At 41.4% G+C, this 13,828-nt stretch overlaps 1 pseudogene; it reads right to left on the bottom strand.

Moving 5' to 3' along the window:
* Positions 1-3,530: 3,530 nt before the first annotated feature.
* On the bottom strand, positions 3,531-3,728 carry LOC124521278 (metallothionein-2-like; annotated as a pseudogene).
* Between the last annotated feature and the right edge of the window lie 10,100 nt (positions 3,729-13,828).

Genomic DNA, 13,828 nt, shown 5'->3' with positions numbered 1-13,828 from the left:
GCACTGATTACTGGGACTGGAAGGCTGGAGACCGATGAAAAACAATGGAATAAAGCCCCAGGTGAGGCTTTCTTTTTCTTGTAAGATTGGAGCAACCTCAAAATAGAAGTTGAGGAGAAGGAGCCCAATAAACGTAGGAGAAAGTGTAGTTTTTCTACTGTTGAGACTTCCTGCTTAGCACCACTGTTTGCCCAGCAGTTCTGCTAGTTCCCCTATTAACGTTAGCGGTCTGGGGCAAAGCTACATAAAAATAGCACACAGACAGGCTGGAGGGCAAGGGAAATCTCTCTCTCTCTCTCTCTCTCTCTCTCTCTCTCTCACTCTCTCTCGTTTTTTTTTTTTTTTTTAAGTAATCTCTATGCCCAAGTTGGGGCTCAAGGTCACAACCCTGAGATCAAGAGTTGCATGCTCTACTGACTGAGCCAACTGGGCACCTCTCTCTTCTTATAAGCCTGATGAGGGAGAGTGAGGCAAGCTGAGGGTGAAGTACAAGTTAGTACACATCCCCTCCCCCTGTGGGACATGCATGATATTCCTTGGACACTCCCAGCTACTCCAAAACAGGAAAGGACAAAAAAAACCAAATGGTTAAACTGGTAAGAGTCTCCACAAGTTTACCGGAAAAATGCAATCTCATCATAGCCTAAAGTCCAGGAACTCCCTACTGTCTTAATATTAATGCCTTGCTAGGGGGAAAAACAACCTTAGCTTGACAATAGCTAGGCCTCCAGTAAGTCTTTAGCATGTGAAAGTCTCTTTGGAAACTCCCTCTTGACTTTTCCTCCCTGGACTCCATAAAACAGTCCCCCCCACCTCCCCAACCCCAGTGCAGCTCTTCCTGCCCACAGGTCCTGTCTCCATGTTTTAATAAAATCACCTTTTTGCACCAATGATGTCTTCAAGAATTCTTTCTTGGCCGTTGGCTTGGGACCCCCCACGAACCCTCCATCACCCCATAACTTCATCAAGCCTAATAATCCTTTTGGATTAGGGTGCTACCTTTATGACCTCATTTAACTTTTATTGCCTTCCTAAAGGTTCTATCTCCAAATACAGTCGCTTTGGGGGTTAGGGTTTCAACATATGAATTTGGAGAGACACAATTCAACCCATAGCACTGTCAAAAGCTGGAAACATCAGTTGGTGAGTAGTCAAACAAAATGAAACAAAGTAATAAGGACTCTCAAATTCTATCACTCTAAATTATTCTAATTTTTCATAACTGAATAACTGATATTGTCTTTAGCATATTTAACAATGCAGAAAAACCCCAATTGCTTTCACTAGATTTTTATAATTAATAAATTCATTCAAAAATCAACGTTAGTCTCCTTTGGAGTTTTCTCATTCATTATATGCTTGTTCTCAGAAGGTAACACTTTTTGCAAGTATCTTTTCAGAGGCTAGCTCATCAGGCATCCTGAGCTAGGAGAAATGTGTCTTTACATCTCCTACTGGGACTGCAAAGGTACGATTGCTCTGACACCCGTCACCACTGTGATGCTGAGGCCTTGCTTCCCACAAAATGCGTCCAGCCATGGCTGATGTGCACTGAGCTCACCAGGGGCACCAAGGCAGTAGGGTTCCTGCAAAATGTAGGACTACTTTGAGGAATGATTGAATTTGACTAGGTAAGTCCCCACTGGCCTTATCAAATTCTCTGAAAACTGGACTGCTGCCTAACCTTCCTTCTCCCTTTCCTCCTTTCCAGCTTTCCCTGTATCCTGCCTCAGAACTTCTGAGGGCAACAGCTCCCTCCACCTCTTCCAGGTCCTTTCTGTTTCCTTCACTGACTTTGCCCTATCTTTTGCATGTATTAAATGCCAGTGCCCAAATATCACCACCACCAACAAGATAAAATTGAATTTATTGCTCCCTGTTGCACAGGAGAATTACCACCTCAAGAGAACTTTGTTGTGTCTCAAAGAAGGAAGGGCAGAGTCTGTTCTTACTGAGATTTTGAAGTTTGGTTTAAGACAGGTCCTTCAATGAGGAGTGACATAATAGTGATTTAGGATTGGTGGAAATAGCAAGAAAAGGATTAGGAGGCACGGAGTCCCAAGAGTATTGGTAAGAAAAATGTTGATACCTTCTAACAAAGAGTTGATGATCTTTCTTTTTTTTTTTTTAATGTTTATTTATTTTTGAGAGAGACAGAGCACGAGCAAGGGAGGGACAGAGAGAGAGGGAGACACAGAATCTGAAGCAGGCTCCAGGCTCTGAGCTGTCAGCACAGACTTGATGTGCTGGACATGGGGCTTGATGTACCTGACGTGGGGCTCCCACTCATGAATGGGTGAGATCATGACCTGAGCTGAAGTTGGACGCTTAACCCCAACTGAGCCACACAGGTGCCCCAAGAATTGATGATCTTTCAAACAAATTCCTGGAATGAACAATAAAGTTATTTGCCTGAGGGGCACCTGGGTGACTCAGTCAATTAAGGGTCCGACTTTGGCTCAGGTCATGATCTCATGGTTTGTGGGTTCGAGTCCTGCATCGGGCTCTGTGCTGATGGCTCAGAGCCTGCAGCCTGCTTTGGATTCTCTCTCTGCCCCTCCCATGTTTGTGCTCTCTCTTTCTCTCTCAAAAATAAATAAACGTTAAAAAAATTTTTCTTAAAAAGCTATTTGTCTGAACAGAAGTCTCCTGGAATAGTAAAGTTATGCAAGTGAAGACAATGGAATAGTAAATCAGGTTAATGCAGATGTGGGAGTGGCTGGTTTCAGTTTCGCAGTTAATTACCTCTCGGCATGTGCTTCTTGGAGGACAGACACGGGTACAAGTTTAAAAGCAAATTTCAAAAACCTTGTTTTTTTTGATGCAGTAATGAACACTCCAAACTCTTGTAGTTGTCCATGACCAGAAGTTAAATTTTAATCTCCTTTTCTGCACGGGCTCGAGGAACTCTCAAGATTCCCTCTTTATTCCTGCATTTATAACATCATCCAAAGGTATTTCATGGTCTTTCTCGTGGAAGGTCTGGTCCAATGATGCCATATGAAATTATTATTCCCCGCTTCCTGTCAATGGACCAAATGTTCTTTTTCAGGATTAAAATTAAAACATGGCAATCAGCTCAGAATAAAAAGCCCATATTTTATTCTTTAAAAGAGAAGCACATAAAGCAAAAGATTTCTCACTTTTTTTTTTTAAAGTCGCCAACTTTTATATAATTCCTGTATTTCATAGAAACAGGAGTGTAGCAGACAGGGTAATATGAAAAATGTGTTTTAAAACTGCAGGTGTAAAGGCGCCTGGGTGGCTCAGTCTGTTAAGGGTCCATCTCTTTGCTTCGGTTCAGGTCATGATCTCACGGTTTGTGGGTTTGAACCCCGCGCTGGGCTCCATGCTGACGGTGTGGAACCTGCTTGGGATTCACTCTCCTTCTCCCTCTGCCCTTCCCACTCCCTCAAAAATAAATAAATAAACTTAAGATAAAACTTTGCTCTTACAAAAATAAAATAGAAATGAAACTGCAGGTGCGTACCTGTTGCTCTCTCTCCATCTGGAACAGGCTCTCCCCCACATCAGGCACAGCAGCAGCACCATCAGGTGTCTCCTTGCGGATGCAGCCCTGGGCACACTTGACACAGCCCACGGGGCAGCAGGAGCAGCAGCTGTCCCCGTAGGGGGTGTGTTTGCACACTTTACATGTACAGGAGCCGGCACAGGTGGAGGAGTCCCCGGTGGAACAGGAGCAGTTGGGGTCCATTTTGAGCCAAGGTGAGGACAGACCTCCAAAGCAGGTGACTCGGGAAGACACTCGATGTCTCATTGTTTTTAAAGAGCACTTATAGTATTACTGAAATCCTCAGGGACCCCTGGGTGGCTCAGTTGGTTGAGGGTCTGACTTCGGCTCAGACCATGATCTCACAGTTTGCTCGTGAGTTCAAGCCCCCCCATCAGGCTTACTGCTTCGGAGCCTGAATCGGATCCTCTGTCCCCTTCCCTCTGCCCCTCCCCTGCTGTCTCGGTCTCAAACATAAATAAACCTTTCAAAACAAACAAACAAACAAACAAACAAAAAAAGAAAAATCTTCAAAGCTTTAGGAAGATGACAATCAGTATATGTGGTTTATCAGTTAGAAATTGTGTTTAGCTGATAAGAAACCTGAAATAACTAGATTAAAACAAGATAGTGCTTTCTTTTTTTCTTATGTAAAATAGCATTTAAGAAGGCAGTCCAGGGTTGGTGTGGTCTATGTTGACCAAGAAAGAATTCACTGACAATATAAGCAAACGGGTATTTATTTGGGCAATTAAAATTGCAATTCAAGAGACACAGAGTCAGGTGACTTGTGTTCTGAGGAAGACAAAGAAAGGGCAGAGTTACGAAGAAAAAAGGTCATGAATACAGTTCTCATTTAGGAACTCTGTGCAAAACGGGGATTGAAACTAAGTTACCTGGTATGGTTGGGTTAATATGCAAAAGAGGGATTGAAGCTTGTCCTGGAAACTGGAGGGTATTATGCTAAGTGAAATTAATCAGTCAGAGAAAGACAAATATCATATGACTTCACTCATATGAGGACGTTAAGATACAAAACAGATGAACATAAGGGAAGGAAGCAAAAAAATATATAAAAACAGGGAAGGGGACAAACCATAAGACTCTTAAATATAGAGAACGAACAGAGGGTTGCTGGAGGGGTGGTGGGAGGGGGGATGGGCTAAATGGGTAAAGGGCTTAAGGAATCTACTCCTGAAATCATTGTTGCACCATACGCTAACTAGGATGTAAATTATTTTTTTTTTCAACGTTTATTTATTTTTGGGACAGAGAGAGACAGAGCATGAATGGGGGAGGGGCAGAGAGAGAGGGAGACACAGAATCGGAAACAGGCTCCAGGCTCTGAGCCATCAGCCCAGAGCCTGACGCGGGGCTCGAACTCACGGACCGCAAGATCGTGACCTGGCTGAAGTCGGACGCTTAACCGACTGAGCCACCCAGGCGCCCCACTAGGATGTAAATTAAACGATAAATACATTAAAATAAATAATAAATAAAAATAAAAAGTTCATGTCGAAAGAAAGAAAGAAAAAGAGAAAGAAAGGAAAGAAAGAAAGAAGAAAGAAAGAAAGAGGACAGAAAGACAGAAAGACAGAAAGAAGGAAACAAAGAAAGAAGGAAAGAAAGAAAGAAGAAAGACAGAAAGACAGAAAGAGAGAAAGAAAGAAGGAAAGAAAGAAAGAAGAAAGAAAGAAAGAAGACAGACAGAAAGAAGGAAACAAAGAAAGAAAGAAAGAAAGAAAGAAGGAAAGAAAGAAAAGAATGAAACTTGTCCTTGAATGGCGTTGGCTCCTTTGGAAGTGAAAAATATGACTGATTCAGGTATCCTGGCGAGGACGGAGTTAAATCCAGGCTGAGTGTCTGTTGCTGGCAAAAAGTTCAAGGTTTCTTTGATGAGGACCTGCATAAATTCCTCCTCCCTCATGGCCCCCTGACCCCATTTAAACAAAACTCTTAGCTAGGCTTGCTTGTTCTATTTTGAAATCTCTTTTACATCTCCACATCACCAGAGATTCTGATTCCTTCTGTCTTTCTGCTCTATCATCCTCTGAACAGAGTTTCCATCCTTCAGTTTACCTCATTGTACAAGACAGGGCTGTTGGAACCATCATGTTCACATTGGAGGCAGGAGGCAGAAGGAAAACAACCATGCCAGCTATTTGTTCCCATTTCAAAGAGCTTTCCTAAAAGTACTTCCAACAGTTTCCATGTATATCTTCCTAGTCATCTGACCACACCTGTCTGCCGGGAGATTAGAAATGTGGTCTTCTAGGGGCACCTGGGTGGCCTCGTTGGTTAAGTGTCCGACTCTTGATCTCGGCTCAGGTCACAATCTCATGGTTGGTAAGTTCAAGCCCTGCATCTCCTGTCTGCTCCTCCCCCACTTGTGCTCTGGCACTCTCTCTCTCTTTCTCTTTGTCAAAATAAATAAACATTAAAAAAAAAAATGTAGTCTTCTGGATGAGCACATTGCCTTCAAAAAGCAAGAGAACCTGAAATTAGATTGGCAACTAGCAGTTTCTGCTGCATATGAGAACTGAGGAATGCAACTTTTATATTTGAAGTAAGCATGTGATAAACGGTTAAAGCTTAAATTGTGCCATGATAAATAATACCAGAGAATGGGATAAATATAGGAATATATCCACTTGCCAGTGTTGTTAAAACCTGCTACTGAATCTTGTCACTTCAGTGTTGGAACTGATAATAAGATTAAAAATAGGGACGCCTGGGTGGCTCAGTCGGTGAAGTGTCTGGCTTCAGCTCAGGTCATTATCTCGAGGTTCACGAGTTCGAGTCCTACGTTGGTCTCTATGGAGCCTGTTTTGGATTCTGTGTCCCTCTCTCTCTGCCCCTCCCCCGCTCATTCTGTTTCTCTCTCTCAGAAATAAATAAAACATTACAAAAAGATTGAAAATAAAACTTTTCCCTATTTCATTTGTTCTTGAAACAAATACTTAAATGTCTTCCATATATCAGGCACTGTTTTAGATGCTTGAGATATATCAGTAAACCAAGACTCCTGCCCTTGTGGAGCTTATATTCTAGCAGGGGTATATGGACAATGAACAATAAATAAGTAAATACTGTATTTCAATGATGAAGACTCAACTTAGAAATGTTAGGTCTTTTTTTTCTTTAAATTTTTTTTCAACGTTTATTTATTTTTGGGACAGAGAGAGACAGAGCATGAACGGGGGAGGGGCAGAGACAGAGGGAGACATAGAATCGGAAACAGGCTCCAGGCTCCGAGCCATCAGCCCAGAGCCTGATGCGGGGCTTGAACCCACGGACCGCGAGATCATGACCTGGCTGAAGTCAGACGCTTAACCGACTGCGCCACCCAGGCGCCCCGAAATGTTAGGTCTTAAATACACTAAATCTACCTTAACTATCTCTGTCAAGTGACAAAACTACAACAACTGATTTTTTTAAGAGACTTAAAAAAAAATTATTTACTTTGAGAGTGAGTGAGCAGGGGAAGGGCACAGGAAGAGGGAGCGAGAGACAGAATCCCAAGCAGTCCCCACACTATCAGCATGGAGCCCATTGCCGGGCTTGAACCCATGAACCTCGAGATCATGACCTGAGCCAAATCCAAGAGTCAGACTCTTAACTGACTGAGCCATTCGGGTGCCCCAAAACTGCAACAATTTAGTAACCAGTTGATGTTCTTTATTCAAGGAAAAACAATCTGTGTATGTCCAGGGAAGTACAGTGCCTCACAAGCTGGGGAGTGCTCTGCCTGAGGAATTTGGGGGCAGGAGCAAGTTTCACAGAGCCTTAGAAAAAGCAACCCAGAAACAGGGCATGATTAGCTAGGAGGTCAGGGATCTCCTTAAAAGGTTAGCAGGTCCTGGCATACCTGGGCGGCTCAGTTGGTTAAGCTTCCACTTTGGCTCAGGTCATGATCTCATGGTTCCTCTACACTGATAGTGAGGAGCCTGCCTGGGATTCTCTGTCTCTAGCCCTCTCTCTCTGCCCCTCCCCAACTCACACTTTCTCCGTCTCTCTCTCTCAAAATAAATAAGCTTAAAGGAAAAAAAAAAAAAAAAAAAGGCTAGCAGGTCCTATTTTCTAGGGTAAGGTAAAGTAGCTATGGCTGATTCGGATGATTATGATTGATGTGTATTTTGGGTTTTCTTGACAGGTGCTTCTGATCTGACTTCAGTTTAGATTTGTGACTTGGACTGGGGCCCTAGGTAACCTCCATTTTGTGGGTCTCCATATAAGAATCAAAATAATTATACCACTTCTCATTATAAACATACATTGGTACAACTTCTTTAAAAAATTTTTTTTAAAACATTTATTCATTTTTTTTGAGCGACAGAGCATGAGCAGAGGAGGGGCAGAGAGAGAGGGAGACACAGAATCCAAAGCAGGCTCCAGGCTCTGGGCTGAAAGCTCAGAGCCCTATGTGGGGCTCGAACTCACGAACTGCGGGATCATGACCTGAGCTGAAGTTGGATGCTTAACCCACTGAGCCACCCAGGTGCCCCAAATTGGTACAACTTCTTGAAAAAAGCTATGAAACGGTCACATCCTTTGATTCATTCATTTTAATTCTTAGGAATCAGAATCGATCCAAAGAAATGATCCTAAATACCAAAAAGCTTTCTGTATAAAGATATTAATCTTTTTCCCATTTACTTCAGATAGGGGAAAACTGGAACCTGTCTGTCTGCCCAGTGATAGGGTAATGGTTAAACATACTATGATACCTCCATTGGCATTAAGTGATGTTTATAAAAACAACTTAATGATGTGGAGAAACGCTTATAATATAGTGTTAATGAAAAAAAACTGCAGTGCAAAATTATTGGAAGAAAACACACTGAAATATTAAGAGTGATTATCTTTGAAGGTTGGGCTCCTCCTCCTCCTACGTGGATACATTTTTCTAATTTTCTTGATTGGTCATCTATTTTTTATGAAAAATTTTTTTTGAAGTTTACTGATTTATTTTGAGAGACAGAGAGCACGAGCTGGGGAGGGACAGAGAGAAAGGGAGAGAGAGAATCCCAAGCAGACTCCCCACTATCAGCATGGAGCCTGATGTAGGGCTTGAACTCATGAACGGTGAGATAGTGACCTGAGCTGAAACCAAGAACCAGACGCTTAACTGACTGAGCCACCCAGGAGCCCCTTGATTGATTATTTACAAAGTAGGTAAAAATAAGAAGTGAACACAGCTACTGGAGACTTGATTTACTGTTCTAGTGTGAGTACTGGGTAACTGACCTCCACAAATGTTAAACTCACATTGTTATGCATATTTGCTTTTCTGTATATACAAAAATCTGCCAGAGGTTTTTCATAATTGGCCCTGCTGATCATCTAAGTAAATTGAAATCATACCAGATTTTGACTATTTGGTGCTGAGGAGAAAAAAACAAAACGAAACAGCAGTTCCACTGATGGAGTCCAAGCTCTTTTAGTGTCACAGGAAGAACTTTCAGAGATCATCCGCACAATCTTTTTTATTCATAACGAGAAGACAGAGATCCATAGGTTTAAGATGTTAATAGCTAAACAGGGATTGGGAGTTAGGTTTACAGATTTTCTAAGAAATCAAACCTCTACAATCCAACCAGAGCCTTGTGATTCAAATCCCCAGTACTGGCTGTTATTTAAAAAAGAAAAGAAAAGACAAGCTCTCTGAGAATGCTGATGGTAAGGAGAAACAGAGTGACTAGTTGTCAACTGGCTATTTGGACAACATCTGCTTGAAAATATAAACAAAGAGGGGCATTGTTAAGCATCTGACTTCTGCTCTGGTCAGGATTTCACGGTTCGTGAGCTCGAGCCCTGCTTCTCTCTCTCTTTCTCTGTGCCCCTTGCTCACTTGCACCCTCCTCTCTCTTAAAAAAAAAAGAAAGAAAATATAAACAAAGAGACTATATAGGTTTTTTTTTTAACAGCTTTATTGAGATAAATACCATATAGTTCACCTATTTAAAAATTTTTTTAAGTTTTTTAAGTTTTTACTTTTTTAAAAGTTTATTTACTGTGTGTGTGTGTGAGAGAGAGAGAGAGAGAGAGAGAGAGAGAGAGAGAGAGAGAGAGAAGAGAGAGAGCGTATAAGTGGGGGAGGGTCTGAGCAAAGGAGATACAGAATCCCAAGCAGGCTTTGCACCATCAGCGCAGGGCCCAATGTGGGGCTTGAAGTGATGAACTGGGAGATAATTTCCTGAGCTGAGATCAAGAGTCTGATGCTTAACCGACTGAGCCCCTCAGGCGCCCCTACTGTACAATGGTTTTCAATACACTTGTAAGATTGTGTAACCATCACAGCAATCAATTGTAAAATATTTTGATAACCCTAAAAAGAAATCCCATAGATACTAGCAGTCACTCTCCATTTCTCTGCAAACTTCCCATCCCTGGGTGACCATGAATCTGCTTTCTGTCTCTGCAGATCTTCCAATCACGGAGGTTTCTTATAAGTGGAGCCGTGCAGTTCGTGGTCTTTTGTGGCTGGCTTCTTTCATTGGGCATAATGTTTTCAAGATTCATCGGTGTTATAGCATGGATCACTACCTCATTCCTTGTCCTGGCCGAAAAATATTCTAAGGTCACACTGTATGTCGTTTACCATTCGTCAGTTGGGGTATTCACGTTTGGGCTATTGTGAAAAATGCTGTTTGAACATTTGTGTACAAGTTTTTGTGTGGACATATGTTTTCCTTTCTCTTGGATATATAACATAAGAGTAGAATGGCTGAGCCATATGGTAACTCTATATTTAGCCTTTTGAGGGACTGTTGGACTGGTTTTCGAAGCAGCTGCACCATTTTACATTCCCACCAACAAGGTAGGAGAGTTTCCATTTTCCCCCTCCTTAGCAAGCACTTGTTATTTTCTATTTGCTTACAGCCATCTACAGTGGGTGTGAATTGATATTTTATTGTGTTTTTGATTTGCATTTCCTTAATTAGTAATGATGTTGGGGGAAATGTTTATTAAGATTATGTGCCCACTTAAGAAAAGTGGATGATTTCTTTTTATTATTGAGTTATAAGAATTATTCTTGTATTCTAGATGGAAGGCCTTTATCAGATATATAATTTTCATAAATTTTTTCCTATTCTGTGGGTTGTCTTGATGGTATTATTTAAAGCACAAAACTTTTAAATTCTGATGAAGTCAAAAGTATATTTTTATCACTTGTGCTACTGGTTTTGTGTCTAAGAAACCATTGCCTAACCCAAAGTCACAGAGATTTACCTCTACACTTTTTTCCTTTTTTAAAACAGTATTTATTTATTTATTCTGAGAGAGAGAGAGAGAATGAACAAGGGAGGAGCAGAGAGAGAGAGAGAGAGAGAGAATCCAAAGCAGGCTGGGTGCTGGTAGCACAGAACCTAATGTGGGGCTTGAACCCACAGAGTGTGAGATCACGACCTGAGCTGAAATCAAGAGTCAGACACGTAACTGACTGAGCCATCCAGGCACCCCCCTGTACTTTTTTCTAAGACCTTTGTAATTTTAGTTTTTACACTTGGATCTATGATCTTTTTTTGTTTTTTGTTTGTTTTTTTTCTTTTAGTAATCTCTACCCCCAACTTGGATGGGACTGGAACTCACAACCCTAAGATCAAGAGTCACACGCTCTTCCAAATAAGTCAGCCAGGTGCCCCTCCATGATCCATTTTGAGTTCATTTTTGTATATGGTGTTAGGTAAGGGTCCAGGTTTGAATCGTCTCAGCACTCTTCTCGAAAACATTTGACCACAAACGTTAGTTAGGGTTTATTTCTGGACTTTCAGTTCTATTCCATTAATTTGTGGAATTCAGTCCTTTTCCAGTGCCAGACTGAGTGATTACTGAAGCTTTGTGGTAAGTTTTGAAATTAGAAAGTATGTGAGTTCCTCAACTTTGTTCTTTTTCAAGATCATATTGGCTATTGTTGATTCCTTGACTCTCTTTTTGAATTTTAGGATCAACTTAACAATTTCTGCAAAAAAGCCAGCTGGGATCTTGAGAGGAAATGTGTGAATCTGTAGATCAATTTGGGTAGGATTGGCATTTTAACAATATTAAATCTTCTGATCCATGAACATCGATATCTTTCCACTTATATAGGTATTCTTTAATTTCTTTCAACAATATTTTGTGGTTTTTAGAGTACAAGGACTATTTGGTTTTGTGGAAACAACAATAACTTTGCAATCAGTCGGGTCTGGATTTGAATCCCAGTTTTACCACTGAGAAACTGAGTGACATTCAGAAAGTTATATAATTTCATGAAACTATTTTCTTCATCTGAATAATGAGAGCTGCAGTACCTATTCTACAGTTAATGTTAGGGTTAGATGAGATAATCAAAATTCTAGCAATGAAGTCTAGCACATAGTAGGTATTCAACTATATATATATTTAATGTTTATTTATTTCTGAGACAGAGACAGAGCATGAGTGGGGGAGGGGAAGAGAGAGAGGGTGACACAGAATCAGAAGCAGGCTCCAGGCTCTGAGCTGTCAGCACAAAGCCGGAATCAGGGCTCAACCTCACAAACCGTGAGATCCTGACCCCAGCCAAAGTCGGTTGCTCAACTGACTGAGCCACCCAGGTGCCCCAGGTATTCACCAATATTAATCCTTTTGGGAACTTCCTCATAGCATTACATTATCTTCCTTCCTTCCTTCCTTCCTTCCTTCCTTTTTATTTATTTTTTAAAAAAAAATTTTTTTTTCAACGTTTTATTTATTTTTGGGACAGAGAGAGACAGAGCATGAATGGGGGAGGGGCAGAGAGAGAGGGAGACACAGAATCGGAAACAGGCTCCAGGCTCTGAGCCATCAGCCCAGAGCCCGACGCGGGGCTCGAACTCGCGGACCGCGAGATCGTGACCTGGCTGAAGTCGGACGCTCAACCGACTGCGCCACCCAGGCGCCCCCCTTCCTTCCTTTTTAAAAGTAGTCTCCATGCCCAACATGGGGCTTAAACTCATGACCCTGAGATTAAGAATCCCATCCTCTACTGACTGAGCCAGCCAGGCACCCCTCATGGTATACTTTCTGATTGATTGATGTCACTGTTTGTTTTTGTGTGTACCTGTATTTATTTATTTATTTATTTATTTATTTATTTATTTATTTAAGTTTATTTATTTTGAGAGACACAAAGATAGCACAAGTAGGGGAGGGGCAGAGAGAGGGAGAGAGAGGGAATCCCAAGCAGGCTCCACACTGTCAGCACAGAGCCTGATGGGGAGGGGGCAGGTGGCTCAAACTCACGAACCATGAGTTCATGACCTGAGCTGAAACCAAGAGTCAGACAGTTAACTGACTGAGCCACCCAGGCATCCCTGTGTGGACCTGTTTTTAAACTGTAAGTTCCCTATGTACTCTATTTTCTGCACCATGGTAGGCAGACCAATTTCCTACCATACTGTTTCCAATTATATTATACTCTGTTGAATAGCCTGCAGTTTTATTCTGTTACTTTCTCTATAGTGTCTAAACATCTCTAACTTTCCAGGTCTCACACTACCCAGTCAGCATTCTTTTCTGGATAGTTTTTTCTATCTAGAAATTGGACCAGAGATTCCACCTTGTGTAATAAAGCAAAGAGAGTTGGGATGCCATCTTGGGCTTTCTGCCACAGACATCTGTTCCTCCATCTCAACAATATGTGCCCAACAAACCAGGTTTGGACAATGCAGACTGCTAGACAATCAAGAACATTCTATCTTTTAGGCTTCAGGTTGCATGATTCTATTATTAAGCAGAACTCCTCTTTATTGATAGCAAAGAAAATATAAACTGTCTCAGTTATACAGACAGTTGACAAGATTAGAAATTTAGAATGTTAAAACCAATAGCCCAAAGCCAATCATTCATAATATAGAGAAAATATTACACTGTACTTATGAATATAAACAGGATAGAATCCTTTTGACTAGAGTTATCAGTCCCTAGCTGATAGAATCCCAAGGCTACTGTGGCAACCAAAATTTATTTAAATCCCCAGGGTCCATCAGTGAAACCTATAACAATAAACAACAACAACAACAACAACAACAACAACAACAACAAAAACCCTGTAACATATAAATTGGTTTAGTAACCATGTGGGTTCAACTTCCTTGGAGGTGTTTTTGGGGGAATAAGAAACCAATTGGAAAGTTTCTCCATGGATATCTAAGACTAACGCAGTAGGCTTGGAAGGAAGTGTGACTATTTCAGTACAAACTAATGACTTCATGGGGCCTAGATATTGACACAGATCTTCTTTGTAATGGACTCATGTATAGTAATAGTCCTCCCACTCAGAGCTCCTAATTACTTTGGCCTACAGTTTCTTCT

This window comes from Lynx rufus, unplaced genomic scaffold (genome assembly GCF_022079265.1).
Source record: "Lynx rufus isolate CCGP_SWC_20201006 ecotype Redwood Valley unplaced genomic scaffold, mLynRuf1.p SCAF_3, whole genome shotgun sequence".
Classification (NCBI taxonomy): domain Eukaryota; kingdom Metazoa; phylum Chordata; class Mammalia; order Carnivora; family Felidae; genus Lynx; species Lynx rufus.
Note: the sequence above shows the minus strand (reverse complement) of the source record. Positions and strands in the feature narration are given on the sequence as shown.